This window comes from Ambystoma mexicanum, chromosome 10, assembly GCF_040938575.1.
Source record: "Ambystoma mexicanum isolate Mex_15411 chromosome 10, UKY_AmexF1_1, whole genome shotgun sequence".
NCBI lineage: Eukaryota > Metazoa > Chordata > Amphibia > Caudata > Ambystomatidae > Ambystoma > Ambystoma mexicanum.
Window position 1 is genome coordinate 1107854676 of NC_090932.1, and position 15991 is coordinate 1107870666.

The 15991-nt window shown below is 54.9% G+C and overlaps 1 protein-coding gene across 1 annotated transcript in view; it reads right to left on the reverse strand.

Annotated features, from left to right (window-relative positions):
• The window catches only part of DDX56 (DEAD-box helicase 56), a 786153-nt gene that overhangs the window by 210436 nt on the left and 559726 nt on the right, over positions 1–15991 (reverse strand). The gene's annotated exons all lie outside the window — the stretch shown is intronic.

The following is a 15991-nucleotide window of genomic DNA, read 5'->3' on the forward strand; positions in this document are numbered from 1 at the left end:
AGTAACTTGTTCCTTCTCCAGCATGGGGTCTGGCATGGATTCACATGCTCATGAATAAAGAATACATAGCAGTACACACATGCACAACCACGGGAGGTGGCAAAGGCTCAACATTAAGCATTACATCAAACTCAACATTAAGCAAATCTTACCTCCTCACCAGGCTCACCTTAGGCGAACAGGTTGCGCAGCACTGCTTGGCCGACCCTGGACTCCTCCCTGGAATCCCGATCGACGCAGTAGAATTTCGTGAAGGTGTGCGTCGACCTCCACGTAGCAGCCCTGCAAATGTCCAGCAAGGGCACACCAGATAGGAACGCCGTGGTAGCTGCGATCGCTCTGGTGGAATGGGCTCTCGGACGGCCAGGCAGCGGTCGGTTTGCCAAACGATGACAATACATGATACAGCCGGAGAGCCATCTGGAAATGGAAGCCTTCGAGAGAGCCTTCCCCTGATTGACGGGTCCAAAGTTCACAAAGAGTTGTGACGTCTTCCGAAAACACTTCGTGCGGTCCACGTAGAACTTCAGCGCTCTAGCCACATCCAGCGAGTGCAAAGTCCTTTCAGCCGGCGACAAAGGCGACGGGAAGAAAACAGGCAACACCAAGGGTTCGTTGAGGTGGAAGTCCGACCGCACCTTGGGCATGAAGGAGGGGTGCGTCCTGAGCACTACCCTCGTGTCGTGAAAAGTCAAGTACGGGGCCTTGCAGGAAAGGGCCTGGATCTCTCCCACCCGTCGTGCGGAGGTGATGGCCACAAGAAACGCTGTTTTCCACGACAAGAACTTCAACGGAGCCGAGTGCAGAGGCTCGAACGGAGGTCCCATGAGCTTGGTCAGCACCACGTTGAGCTCCCACGCCGGGGCCGGAGCCTTCACCGGCGGGAACGATCTGAACAGTCCCTTCATGAACTCTTTCACCAGACAATGAGACCACAAAGACGTCCGCCCCGTGGTTCTGGTGTATTGGGAGATCGCAGCAAGATGAATCTTGATGGAAGCGTGCGCCAGTCCAGCCTTGGCCAGCGTCAGTAGGTACGGCAGTACTTGGGGAGCCGTAACCCGTAGAGGGTTAATCTTCTGTGCGTGGCACCAGACAGAGAACCTCTTCCCATTTGTGTCCGTAGCATTTAAGAGTTGAGGACGCCCTGGCCTTTGCAAGAACCTCTCTGCAGTCGGCCGGTATGTCGTATCCTCCAAACTCTAACGCTGCAGGAGCCAGGCCTGCAAGTTCAGCGACTTCGGGTCGTGATGGAGGATGGCGCCTCCTTCCCTGGAGAGAAGATCCGCGTCCACTGGCAGCTTGATTGACGGGGACGCTGACAAGTCCAGAAGGTCCGGGAACCATATCTGCCTCGGCCACGCAGGTGCGACGAGGATCATCCTGCACCGTGACCTCTTGAGCTGGTTGATGAGCCTGAGCAGCAATGGCAATGGAGGGAACGCGTATAGAAACAGGCCCTCCCAGGGGAACGAGAAAGCATCGCCCATGCTCCTCGACTGGGGAAACCTGCTGGCGAACCTCCGGCACTTGGAGTTCGTCGCCGTCACGAACAGATCGATCTGGGGTGTGCCCCACCGTCGGAAGAGGCGGTCCACTAGATCCTGTCGTAGTTCCCACTCGTGGCACGAGCGCAGCTCCCTGCTGAGTGAGTCGGCGATGGTGTTTTTTATTCCTGCTAGATGAAACGGCACCAGAAACATCCCTTGGGCGACGGCCCAATGCCACAGATCCTGCGCCTCCCTGGACAGGGCTGGGGACCTGGTTCCGCCCTGTTTCCTGATGTAGAACATGGTGGTGGTGTGGTCGGTGAAGATCTTCACCACCTTGCCCTTGAGGGACGGAAGGAAGGACCCGAGGACCCAAAACACTGCACGGAGCTCCAGGACTTTGATATGGAGGGACTTCTCCGTCGGGAGCCAAAGGCCTCTCGCGTGCAGATTTTCGGTGTGCGCTCCCCACCCTTCCAGGGAGGCATCCGTGGTCACTGTCTGCTGGTGGCCGGGGGTCTGGAAGTCCATGCCCGCCGTCAGAAGCGCGCGGGTGCCCCACCACCGGATCGCTCGTCGGAAACTCTCGTCGAGTGTGATCCTCTCCTCGAAGCTGCCCGTCGTCTGGATCCAGCACGCGTCCAGGAACTCCTGCAACGGCGCATCCGGAGCCTGCACAGGGGGATGAGGTAGATGCAAGAAGACCTCATTCCGAGGAGGGACTTGATGGACCTCACTCTGGCCGCGTCCGCAACCAGCATCCGCTGCACCTTGCCCAAAATGGCCCTCGTCCTTTCCTCAGACGGATAGGCCAGAAGCGACACTGTCGAGCTTCGCTCTCAGAAACAGTGCGTCTTGCGCAGGCACCAGGTGGGATTTGGCGTAGTTTATGGAGAATCCCAGGTCCGTGAGAAGTTGGACGGTCCTTGCCGTGTGCTCCACGGCGAGCTCCTGCGTCTTCGCTCGGATGAGCCAGTCGTCCAGGTAGGGGTAGACGTGGATCCCCTCTCGGCGCAGCTGCTCCGCCACCGGTGCGAGGCACTTGGTGAACACCCTGGGTGCCGACCTCAGAACTGGTAGTGCCGCCCTTGGACCACGAACCGCAGAAACTTTCGGTGTCCCTTTAGGATGGGAATATGGAAGTAGGCATCCTCCAAATCCAACGACGACAGGAAATCGCCCTCCTCCAGCTGACCCAAAACGTGTTGGAGGGTGACCATCCGGAACTTCTGTGCCTTGATGAATTTGTTCAGTCGTCGTAGGTCCAGGATGGGACGCCATCATCCCGTCTTCTTCTTCACGAGGAAGTATCTTGAGTAAACTCCGGAGCCCCGAAGCCTCTTTGGGACGAGCTTGATGGCGCCCTTCTTGAGCATCGCCTTTACCTCCAAGAGAAGTTGAGGGACGTGATGTTCTTTCCTGGCCACAGGGGGGACGCGCGGGCACCTCTTTAGAAACTCGAGCGTGTGACCCTGAGCTAGGGCGTCCAGCACCCAACGGTCGGTGGAGATGGACTCCCACACGCTGACGAAGCTCGCCAGCCGGCCTCCCACCGGGGTGCTTCGGTGGGGGCCCCACCCCACGGCCAGTTCAGTCCTGCTTCGACGAGGTTTTGCCGCCTTGTCCTCCTTGGCGACGACGGCGGGGTCCGCCTGACTTGCCTCGTCCCCTGTAAGCTTCTTGCGACGACGAACGGGCCGCTTGACGGTAGGTGGAAAATCTGCCGCCGGAACCTTTGGAGGCACCCTGTTTGCCTCCGCCACTCTGAAAGGGCGCCCGCCGTTGCTGGAGAACCCCAAGAGCCCGGGCCGTCTCCGTGTCTGCCTTGATGGCTTGAAGGCAATCATCCACTGTTTTCCCAAACAGGTTGTTTCCGTCGAACGGCATGTCCAAGACTCTGGTCTGCACGGAAGTCAGTAGCCTTGAGCCATCCACGCCACCTAAGGCACACGCCATTGCCCAACTGGCGAAATCCAGTGTCAGCGATGTCCGTCGCAATCGTAATGGCGTGGTCTGATGCCACCTCTCCTTCCTGCAAGATCTCTAGGGCTTCCGCCCTCTTGTCGTCCGGTAGGAAGTCCAGCAGGTGGGCCAGTTTGTACCACAACTCCCTGTCGTAGCGGGCTACGATAGCCAAGGCGTTGGCCGCCTTAATCATCGTCGCTGCAGACGAGATGACTCTGCGTCCCATCGTATCTAATTTCTTTCCCTCCCCGTCCGGCGGGGAGGTCGACGTAGAGGCCGCGCCCCCCCCCCCCGCTTTTTTCTTCCTGGCCGCTGCGGAGACGACCGAGTCCGGGGTCGGCTGTGCCCGAAGGCACAAGGGGGGCCCGTCCGGGACCCGGTACTTCTCTGTACACGTCGCGGCCGTGTCAGTCCCCGTATCATCCCCACGAGTCGTGGACGGGGAGGAGGGCTGAACAGGGTGCCATAGCTGAAAAGGAGGTGGAGGATGAATCCTTCTTCTCTTAGGGGGAGGGCTCCCAGAAGGGCCTGGCTCCGGGTCCCCCGTCGGGAGCGGTTCCTCCGCTGGTGGTAACGGCAGTCTCGTCCTTATCTCCGAGCATAAGGACTGTATAGCCAACAAAATGGCCGCCGAGTTGTCTTGCGGCACTGGTTGAGGGGAGTCCGACGGGCGGTCAGGGGCCCCGTCGGCACCCTCGACGTTATCGTCGTCTCCTACGTCGGGGTCCCTCCCGACGGGCTGGTCTTCTTCCACGCCAACGCCGTGGCTTAAGACTTCGATCAGCTCTTCCTCAGAGGTTGAGGCCGAATCCCTGACGACCTCCTGCCCCCCCTTTTTCTTCTCCGTCGGAGGTTTCACGGGGGTCCGGTCGATGGGCATAAAAGAGGACTCCCTCCGCGGTGGCAGGGAGACTCTGAGCCCCGAGGTCGCCACCACTGGTGTAGCCTCCACAGGCTGAGCCAGGGCCGCCGCCACTGTCTCGATAGAGGCCTTGGCCGGATGGATTAAGGCTTTCACCAGCTTAGGTGCGCTCACCGCCTTCTCCTTGGGGGGGGGGGGGGGGGGGGGGGGGTCACTGCCTCGCTCCCCCTCGATGGGGCCTTCGAGCTCGACCGGGGTCTCTCCAGGAGCTTCGCCGGGTGCTCGGCCTTCCTCTTACCCGAACCAGAGCGTTGGCTCGTGGTTGACGCCGGGGAGGATGCGCCCTGCCTGGCGCCCGTAGAGCCCGACCGTTCGGCGCTCCCGGTGCCAGCGGACTCGCGGTGCTTGGCCTTGTGTTGGACCCCCGTCGCCGGGGCGTCCTCAAATGTCTTAGAAGACCGCTCGGACTTCTTCTCGCCTGACGGGCTCTTCCCTTCCAGCCAGTTGCCAAGACGTTGATGGCGGTCCTTCATGGTCCGCTCCGACATATTGCCGCAAAACGCACAGTCCTTCTCCACGTGTGTCTTGTCCTCATGTAGGCAGTAAAGACAAAGGGAGTGTTCGTCCTCCTTAAAGACATTCTGAAGCTGGCATCCAGGGCAGACCCTGAACAGCTTTCCGGGCGTCGAGCTTCCCTTCTCCTGGGCCATGTCCGAGATGGGCCTGAGAAACTTCTGGAGTCCTCCAAAAGCGTAGCTCGACGAAATCTTCACCCTTGAGGGGCATAGACGAATCCGACACGGGTCCCCGTTGATCGGATGAAGAAACGGTGGAGCTTGAGGCTCTTTTGACCGAAAAATAGAAGTTTTTTGAGAAAAAACGTGAAAAAAATAGCACTAACGCTCGAGAGCAATAGCACAAGGATCCCAATACTTGAACGTGCGGTAAAAATCTGAAGATGGCTGCCAGAGGCGGGACTTAGGTAGAGGGCAGTCATTGGCTGTGGTCAGTATGACGCAGAGATCAGTGATTGGTTACTACTACGAAAGACAGATCAGAAACGAAACTGATACTGATTTTTTCTTTACCGAGGATTCCCAGCCTGACGACGGGGAATATTCATGAGCATGTGAATCCATGCCAGACCCCATACTGGAGAAAATGCCGGACGAATAACCTTCTGGCTTAAATGAAATTCGACACCATCTTCGGAAGAAAGGAAGGACGAACTCCAAGGACAACCCTGTCCTTATGAAACACAGTGAAGGGTGGCTTAACTGAAAGTGCCTGTAACTCACTCACTCTGCGAGCGGAAGTGACCGCAACTAAAAAGACAGTTTTAAGGGTTAACAGTCTCAAAGGACAAGAATGTAAAGGCTCAAATGGAGCACCCATTAGAAACTTGAGGACAAGGTTCAGATCCCAACCGGTGGTAACATTAGTGAGCCCTGAGAAATTAAAGGTATTGTAAAATAAGAACACTCCTCAGACGAGCGCTTACATATAGACAGCGCCACCAGGTAACCTTTTATGGTACCCACTTGCAGGCCCCTGTGGGCCAAAGAAAGCAAAAAAGACAGATCTACAGGAATGTCACATGTAAAAGGATCCACATTCTTAACCCTGCACCAGTCGCAGAACTTTCTCCAAAGGCAACAGTAAAGGGACTTTGTTGGCGGCCGTCTGGCCGAAAGCAACACCTCCATCACGTCTTCAGGGAGGTCCCAATCCTTATACCTCAACCTTTCAGAAGCCAAGCGTGAAGGTTGAGGGATCTGACCTCTGGATGGAGAACCTGACCCCCCCCCCTCCCGTGAGAGCAGATCGTCTCGCTAGGGAAGACGGCGTGGAGGGCAGATGGACAAGTCGAGAAGGTCCGGGTACCACGTCCTGCGGGCCCATGCCGGAGCAATGAAGATCATCCGGGAACCGAACCTCCGTAACCTCCGCAGCACTTGCGGGATGATGGGGACTGGAACAGTGGGAAGGAACACTCCACCACAAACGCATCTCCTAAGGCTCCTCTTGGAGGAAATTCCCGCGAGCAGAACCTTTTGCACTTCCGGTTGACACTGGAGGCGAAGAGATCCACTTGAGCGGTCCCCCAAAGGGCGAAGATCTCCAGGAGAATCTCCTGAGCCAACTTCCACTCGTGAGAGATCGCGCTCTGCCTGCTCACAGCGTCCGCCGTCTCGTTTTAGTCTCCGGCCAGATGAACTGCCGAAATCGAAATTTCCTGCTGGATGGCCCAGAACCAGAGCTGCATCGCCTCCCTGCACAGAGGAAGTGACCCTGCCCCCCCCCCACACCCTTTTTGTTGAGGTAGTGCATGGCCACTGTGTTGTCTGTCAGAATCAGGACATTCTTTCCTCGCACAGTCGGCAGAAAAGCCTTCAGGGCAAGCCTGACGGCCCTCAGCTCCAACAGATTGATATGGAGTCTGGACTCCGACGGAGACCAACGACTGCTGTCAGCTCGTTGGCATGAGCTCCCCATCCCATGAGGGATGCGTCCGTCACGATCGTCACCTCCGGCCAGGGAAGCCAAAATGAAGCCCCCATCATTAGATTGCCTTCCACGGCCTACCACAGAAGGTCCTGGTCAACCGAGGGCGGCACCTGAACGGGGTCCGACATCCTGCCGGAGGACTGTGACCACTGGAGCTTGAGAGCCCGTTGCATGGATCTCATCCACAACCTGGCCTCTGGCACCAGAAGAATGCAGGATGCCATGAGGCTGAGCAACCTCAAGAACTCGAACGCTGGGAGTCTCTGGGCATGTTGAAACTTGTGCACCATCTGCTGAATGTGGTAAGCCCTCACCTGGGGAGGAACACTGCCCCCCAGGGACGTGTCGAGCACTGCTCCGATGTACTGGAGAAACTGAGTTGGCGTCAAGTGGGACTTCAAGTTGAGGGAGAAGCCCAACTTGTGTAGGGAGTAGCAGGTGACGGACAGATGATCCAGGACTTACTGAGGACAGCACGCCCCGATCAACCAATCGTTCAGGTAGGGGTAGACATGAATCCCCCATTTCCTGAGATACGCTGCCACCACTACCATGAGCTTGGTAAAGACCCTCGGATCGGAGGTCAATCCGAACAGAAGGACCCAAAACTGAAAGTGCGAGTCGCCAACCGCAAACCTCAGGTACTTCTTGTGCTTGGGATGGATCGGCACATGAAAATAAGCGTCCTTGAGGTCTAGAGACACCAACGAGTCCTGAAGTTGAAGGGCCTGGAGGACTTGAGAAAGAGTAACCATCTGGAACTTGTCCTTCATGAGGAGCTTGTTCAAACCGCGCAAGTCCATGATGGGTCTCAATCCCCCGTCTTTCTTCGGAATCAAAAAATAAGGGGAATACTATCCCTTGTTCCTCTCCGCTACAGGCACCAGTTCTATGGCGCCTTTCTCCAGCAGGGATTGAATTTCCTGCGCAAGGAGCGGATCTGGATTCTTCAAATAGATTCCCTGGTGGATTGTCGTGAGGCATCTGCCGGAAAGGAAGACAGTAGCCGTGGGCTATGATCTCCAGAACCCACACATCTGAAGTAATGGCACGCCATTCTACAAGATGCTGCGCCAGGCTTCCCCCCAACTGGAGAAGCATGGGCCTCACGACTGAGCTGAAGCGGATGCGGCAGTGCCTGAGGGCAAAGAGGCAACTGCTCGAGTGGCGTTGGCACCTCGAGTACCTTGTTTTCCACCTCTTGCACTCCTACGGTTGCCCCTTTGACTTGCAGCTCCTCTCGATTTACTAAAGGATGAGTAATATCGAAAGGAATCTCCCCTCCATTGCAGTCCCCTAGGATGAAAAGGCGGAGGTTGGCGAACTGCAGCGCCCAACGACTTTGCTGCAGCTTTTGAGGTCTGCAACCTCTCAAGACTAGTCAGCCAAGCTGCCAAAAAGATGTTCACCATCAAAGGGCATGTTGAGCAGCCGGGCTTGCATATCAGGAGCAAACCCAGACTTCCGCAACCACGCAAACCTGCATATTACGGTGCTCGCCGCCATGGACCGGCTGACGCAATCAACCATGTCCAGACCCGACTGAACGGATTCACACATGGCATCTTTGCCATCCTGCACAATAGCAAGGAAACCATCCCGTTCCTCCCCTTCGGGAGTATGATCAGCCGCTAAGGAAATACAGTTCCACAGAGTGCGCGAAACGAGACCAGGCACAAACGGAGTTGGCATCCTGAAGCGCCATGCCCCCAGAAGAAAACACCTTCGCCCAACCGTCAAAACGTTTGTCGTCCCTATCAGGAGGGATGGTAGGGTACGACACCTGCACCACCAAACTTTCCGAGTGGGGTGCGTGGTCAAGTAGCAGGGGTCGCCACTAGCTGGGCGATATTTCTTCGGCAAGGACTTGCTCACTGCCGGGAGACTCTCCGGAGAAGTCCAAGCCGCAGCCACCCTTCTCTGCAAGGCCATATGGAATGGCAGCACCGGGTCAGTTGGTGGACCTTGGTCCAGGATATCAGTCAGGTCATCCTGCTGAAAATCCTCGGGGACGGGGGCCGACCAGCCCAGATAATCCATGACCCTCGACATGAGGTGCCGGTATGAGGATTCGGCATGTGTGCCAGGCTCCGGCCTACCAGACTCCACCTCCGGAGAGGTGTCTAGACCACTGGCGTCGTGCAGCGACTGACGCAGGTCCTCAAGTTGACCATGACCAGAAAATGTCATCCTGAACCTCTGCAGGAACCTCACTCTTCCTCAGACCCCTCATCCACCTCAGAAATATAATCCAGAGGCTGGAAGCAGGGTATAGAAAAAGGAACAAAGACATGTTTAGCCTTGGCCAGAGCCTTTCTGGGGGGTTCCACTGTGCCAATAGGTACCCCCGACAATGCTGCCTTGAAAGACGTTGACGGAATCGGCATCGACGTAGAGCGCGGCACCGACAGCATCGACGGCTTCGACACAGGCCTCGAGGGCGGAGTCCCGAGCGTGTCTCTCGACAGCCTTGGCGTCGATGAAGTCCTCGGAGGCAGAGCCTCGAGAGCGTCCGTCCACTACCTCGGCGCCGCAGGCGTCAACGTCTTCTTCGAAGACGTCACAGGGTCTCGAGGGCGTCGAGGACCAGGATCTGGAATGGGCATGTCTAGAGCGACCATCCTTGTCCGACCGGGATCTCGAAGGCGCACAGTGGTCGCAACAACCGCTAGAGCCTGCAGGCCTACGAGCAGCGTCTCTAGAACGGTCACGGGGCGGCGTCTTTCGACGGCGCGGACGGACCAGAGCCCTGCGATTGGAAAATCGCCAACATCTCCATTCTTCAAGAGTGGAATGCTGGGACAAGCAACCCGCCGACGGGCAGACTCCTCGGACGAGGAAGGCGACCTGTGACGGCGCTTCCTGGAGTGCCTAAACGAGCAAGAAGAATGGCGGGACCGACTCCCAGACCGAGAACCCCTGGACTCATGACAATGCGGAGAGTCACCCCTCGAATCATCCGTCGAAAGACCAGTGGAACGAGACTTCCGGGGCTTGGCCACCTTACCGACCAACAGCTTCTTTTTACGCTCCGGCAAAGCCTTCGAAGTGAGTGATTGGCAGTCGACACAGTCATCCATATCGTGGTCCTCCCCGAGGCACCAGCGGCAAGCGTTGTGCGTGTCCGTCAGCGACATCTTGGACCCGCAGTCCCGACACTTCTTAAAATCAGGCTGCAGGGTAGAAGACGGCATCATGCGATATCACAAACGAACAGGTTCGAGGAACCGAGATCTCCAAAGCGAACACGTTCGCGGAAAAAATGGAACTGAGGCTACGGGCGTCGTGCATCCTACTTATAACATCCGGTGATGTTGGCTCGACGGAGGCCCTTGAGGACAGCGTATCGACGTCATCGACCCAGAAAGATTTTCCGAAGCAGCACAGCTGTGGCGATTACTGTCATAGATATGGAATACGTCGGAGGACCCAATCCCCTCGGATTGCAAGATATACAAGAGCAAAATCCTACACAATTCGTGTCGATTTTGTAACGAAGATGTGGAGGTGGAATCTTTAAAACATCTCGTCTTATATTGTACATTTTTTGAGGACAGGAGGAACATGATCTTTGTTCGACATGCTCTTGGAATGACCGTTTGCTAGAGAAATGTTGTGGGAACGCCTGATGTGGGGTGAAAGTCTTTCTTTAACCTTAAATCTTACTACACTGTTAACTTATATTAATGATGCACTCGAGTTAATGAACTGCACCATGTTAAATGATCTATAATTTGATTACAAGACAATTACTTCAACAATGAACTTAAGCGGGGGCGTGGCTTGGAGCGCCATCGATGCGGCTGCTCCAGTGAAGCCATCCGTGGGAAGCCTGCTGCCGGAGACAAAAATATGCAGTTCCCCCAAGTCTCCCGAAACGCTGATTCAAGCCCAAGCAATAGGAACTGCTGCTGCATATTTGGCTCGGAGAGGAGCACCCAGCACTCCTCCGTTGTGCGGCAATTTGGCCGGGGTTCCCCAGCGCCGGTCAGCACTTGGAAATTCAAAATGGTGGAAGTGCACTGCGATTAGAAACGTAGGTGCGCCACGCTGGGAGCCCTGGAGGAGACCAACGTGAAGCTGGGGGCGGCCCTCAACCTAACTGCTGCAGCCCATCGAGAGCGGGGGGCCAGGTGGCAGAGCCTCCCGCTCCAGCTGGACACACCGAGCGGACTCCGACACCCAGCTGGCCCTGGCGAGTGCGGCCCAGCAAATGCCTAGCAAATGCCTAGCAAATGCAGAGAGCCCCTGTGGCAGGCTCCTCCGCTCCAGCTCATCCCAACAGCTGCAGCCCGGTGAGAGCGGAGGGCCAGGTGGTGGAGGCTCCCGCTCTCGCGGGACCCCACAAGCGGACCCCGGCACCTGGCAGGCCCTTGTGAGGGCGGCCCATCAAATGAGGAGGGCCCCGTGGCAGGCTCCTCTGCTCCAGCTCATCCGAACAGCCCAGCCGCAGCCAGAGGAGAGCAGGGGGCCGGGCGGCAGAGGCTCCCAGGGGACACCACAAGTGGACCCCGACGCCTGGCTGACCCTGATGAGTGCGGCCCATTAGACGCAGGGAGAGCCTTTGGCTGGCGGCTCTGGGTCGGGAGGCCCCTCGGCAGAGGCCTCCTGCAGGCGGGCCCCCTGAGAGCTGCGGGGGAGGAGCAGCGAGACCAAAACCAGCAGCAGCAACCTCCGGGGCGGAGTGGGGGCACGGGGGACCGTTTCAGTAACTTCAGGACCCCCTCCGCCCAGAGCAATAAGATAATCAGCTCCACCCCTGCCTTTGAGTGTGAGGGGCCCCTGGGAGCTCTCTATCTGGGCCACGGGGATCCCAGAGGTTGCAATATTTCCCAAGGAGGAAACCTCGGCGGCGCACCATACAGGCGCAACATCAGTGACCCCTTCGATGCAGGAATCTACCACCATCCTCCTGCCCAAGCCAGGGAAAGACCCGAGACACCAGGCTTCATACAGGCCAATAGCCCTGTTGAACATAGACGCTAACCTGCATTCCAAAATCCTCGCAAACTGCCTAGGTTGCATACTACCGGAGATAATTCATCCTGATCAGACGGGCTTCATCTTAAACAGAACAGCAGGAGATAATATCCGCAGAACCTTGAACTTGGTAGACCTCGCCGCCGAAGCTCCCAGAGACTAGTACTAATGGCCTTAGATGCTACCAAAGCATTTGACAGGGTGGACTGGTCGTTCATGAAACTCAGTCTAGAGGCCTTTGGATTTGGAGCAACGTTCCAGACAATGGTACTGGCTAACTACAAAGCCCCAAAGACTTTCCTGAGGACCAACGGGTCCCTCTCGGCCCCAATCCCCCTGTCCTGCGTAACCAGACAGGGCTGCCTGCTAGCGCCTCTGCTTTTTGCATTCACCATGGAACCCTTCGCTCAGAGGATCAGACGAAACAACCACATCAAAGGCCCTCAGGTCTGCGCATCGCAGCATAAAATCCCCCTATATGCTGATGACGTGCTGCTCACGATCTCAGAGGCCCGCTCCTCTTAAAAGCATGACCTGACGGAAATAACCAGCTATGGAGCTCCCAGAGACTAGTACTAATGGCCTTAGATGCTACCAAAGCATTTGACAGGGTGGACTGGTCGTTCATGAAACTCAGTCTAGAGGCCTTTGGATTTGGAGCAACGTTCCAGACAATGGTACTGGCTAACTACAAAGCCCCAAAGACTTTCCTGAGGACCAACGGGTCCCTCTCGGCCCCAAACCCCCTGTCCTGCGTAACCAGACAGGGCTGCCTGCTAGCGCCTCTGCTTTTTGCATTCACCATGGAACCCTTCGCTCAGAGGATCAGACGAAACAACCACATCAAAGGCCCTCAGGTCTGCGCATCGCAGCATAAAATCCCCCTATATGCTGATGACGTGCTGCTCACGATCTCAGAGGCCCGCTCCTCTTAAAAGCATGCCCTGACGGAAATAACCAGCTATGGAGAGGTCTCCGGCTTCTCTCTCAACTTCGCCAAGTCAGTGGCCTTGGGCATCGGCCTCCCCCCAGTGGAACAGGAGGCACTGGCCAAGATGTGCCCAATCACGTGGAAAAGGGCCATCCCCTACCTGGGAGTCCACATTCCGGCGAGCCCAAAAGATACATACCAGGCCAACTTTTCCCAGCTGTTCAAGGAACTGGAAGGAGACCTGAAACGCTGGACGACCCAGGAAATTTCACTAATGGGAAGCATAGCAGCCTTCAAAATGAACCTTCTCCCGAGGTTTCCCTATGCTTGCTCTTCCCTCCCAGTGGCAATCCCTGCACCAACCCTTTGCGACTTGCAGAGGAAAATGCTGGAGGGGTAAAAGGGCTAGAATACCCCCACAAGTCAATGTTGGGCAGCTCTAAACTGGGTGGGGCTGGGGGTCCCGGACCTACATGCCTACCGGGTGGCAGCGCAAGTGCCACATGTCCACGCATAGCAGACAATCACAAACCGCCCCAGATGGGTAGAATTGGAGCAATCACAACTTCTGCTACCCCTGCGATTTCTGCCACATATCCCACCCCTCCACCCCCTCAGAATGTGCTGGGAAGGTCTTCTGTCGGTGACCAAACACACCCAGATCTCCTGGGACTGGGCACTAAAACGAAAGGCAATCCCGAGTGGTCTGAGCCCGCAATCGCCAATTTTTCATAATCCAGCTTTCTTACCCGGGTCGAATCCTCGTAGCTTCCAGAACTGGATAAACTGTGGCCTCGAGACCCTAGAACAGCTATATACGGGAAATGTACCCCACACATTCGAACAGTGCAAGGAAAAGTTCCAACTCCAGCAAAGGGACAGATTTACATATATTCAACTTGGTGCTCACACCCCCAGACTCTCCAGGCGGCAATGCACCCCCATACCACCCTCGAACTAACACTCAAGGACCTCTTGACTCGAGGCAGGGTCTCCACCTTATATAGACACTTTTTGGGAGACTTGGCCAAGTGGGAGGCCGACCTGGGACACCCAATTGAGGACCAGACATGGGTGGACATCTGGGCCTGAGCACACTCCTCGTCCACATGTGTCACCAACAGGGAATGTGCATACAAGATCATGCTGCAGTGGTATGATTGCCACCCCCCTTAGGCTTCAACACATGAACCCCTAGGTGGACCATACTTGGAGGATGCGGCCAACCAGGCTCCTACTTTCATATGTGGTGGACATGCCCGAAGATCCGGTAATTCTGGAAACTATGTTTGGCGACTATTGAACAGATCACCGGGACAGCAATCCCGCTTGAGCCGGAACCCGTTCTGCTGGGGGTCCCAGTCCCCGCGATCTATCCACGCTCCGGGAAAAGAGCGTAATTGCTGACCCAATGTCTCCTAGCGGGGAAAACAGTGATGGCCCACTTCTAGAAATCCCCGGACGGTCCCCTCATGTCCCAGTGGTGGGCGGAGCTCTGGGACATACTGATCGCGGAGAAGGTGACAGCGGCAAGAGCCAGAATCCTCCACCGGATCAGGAATGGAGGGAGGTGGGAATTGGAACTTGAGGGGGATGTTTGAGGGGTAAATGTGTCACATCTATTGCTTATGTTGTATGGTTGTCAACCTGCCTTAATTTAAAATAAATATTTTTTTAAAAACCAATGAACTTAAGCATCCCAATGTTTATATTTGCCTTGCTCAAAATGCACTGCTTATGTGACTGGTGATTTTGGTATATAAAAGAGCTTGGTGAAAGTCAAGTCTGTTTGACTTCTTTAAATAATTGAGAAATGATCACTCAAGTTGAGTCATCAAGTAAAAATTTGAGGCTCATATATTGATAACATTACACGCGAGGAACGATTGTCCCTTTAGCTGGTTTTTCTAATTTTTTATTTTATATCCTACGTTGAATTTGTAAGATTAGTATTAGCGAGTTTGTAAATAATGGAATAGTATTTTAGTTTTTATTCATTGTAACCTTGTTTTAAGAATGGAGCTCACCAAAGTTCTGGACGGATTCGGCTTTGCAAAAATGTTGCACTGCAAATGGGTCAGAGATCTCCTGGTATTTGCAGTCTGCAGCTCTGGAGAGGCACAACACCTCGTGAGATGGCACAATTTGTAGTTCGTTTTAGGGCTGGTAAGTCCCACCAGCCAAAGGAAGAGTCGTCTTCGGAGCGCCTCTGTCGAGTAGAAAAATGGGTCATGCCAGCAGTGGTCGCTTCATAGTGATTGGAATGGCCTGCAGGCATCTCTGGTCGTCTTCAGCTTCGGCTACTTCAGTTCCAGTGGTCGGCCTGCCTTTCACCTCAGGAACCTCACCTTTTATTGAATTTTCCAACACACTCCTTTGCAAACTCTCAGCATTTTACAGAAAGGGGTGGGTGGCTGTGCAATTAAGACAGCCATTCCACCAGTGGGAACTGTGTGCACTCAGTGTTAGGCAGAAACCTGTGCAGTTCCCTTGGGGACCACTGCAAAAGATTTAAGACTACAGGTGTTTGGCAGTAAGCCCACTTGGTAGCAGTCTGTACCACACAGATTCACTTGGTAGCTGTGGCTGAGCAGTCAGACTTCCCTCAAGAAGAGTTAGGCAGTATATAGAGTATACACAATTGGTACAGATACAGTAGCACAAGCAAACACTGACCAGAGCTTTGGTGTAAAAGTATTTAATTATTTATTTAAAGACACACTTGTAAATTACACTAGCAACAAAGAGGTAAGTAAATTCAGCACACAGTCACTATTATATATATATATATATATATATATATATATATATACACACAACCCTAATCACTTATTAGACAAGTCTTAATGAGAAACACCACTTATTTTCAGACAGAGGTGAGCGCTTAACATAAGATGGCACTCTAATAAGTTATTAAAAAGGGAGGGAAAAAGGCAGAGTTATGGAAGCACACAAATTTCAATACTTTTAAAAGAACCACAGTAAGGCAGGGCAGGATAGGCAGAGTTCTACTGGAGAGCAGGAAGTCAATTGCAAGGCCTACTCTTGGAGAGAGCAAGCAGAAGGGGTCCAGGTTCACACAGTGGGGTTATGCCCAAAGAGTCTTGTAGATAGTTTGCACACAAAGAATGAAATTAAAGTCAGGAAAAGTTAGCTAGGTTGTCCCAGGTTAGAAAGTCGAGGCTTTACTGTCACCCCGAACGATCTGTCGCAAGGGAAGCCAGGCGGGACACAGTACCTTAAGTGTGAAGGAAG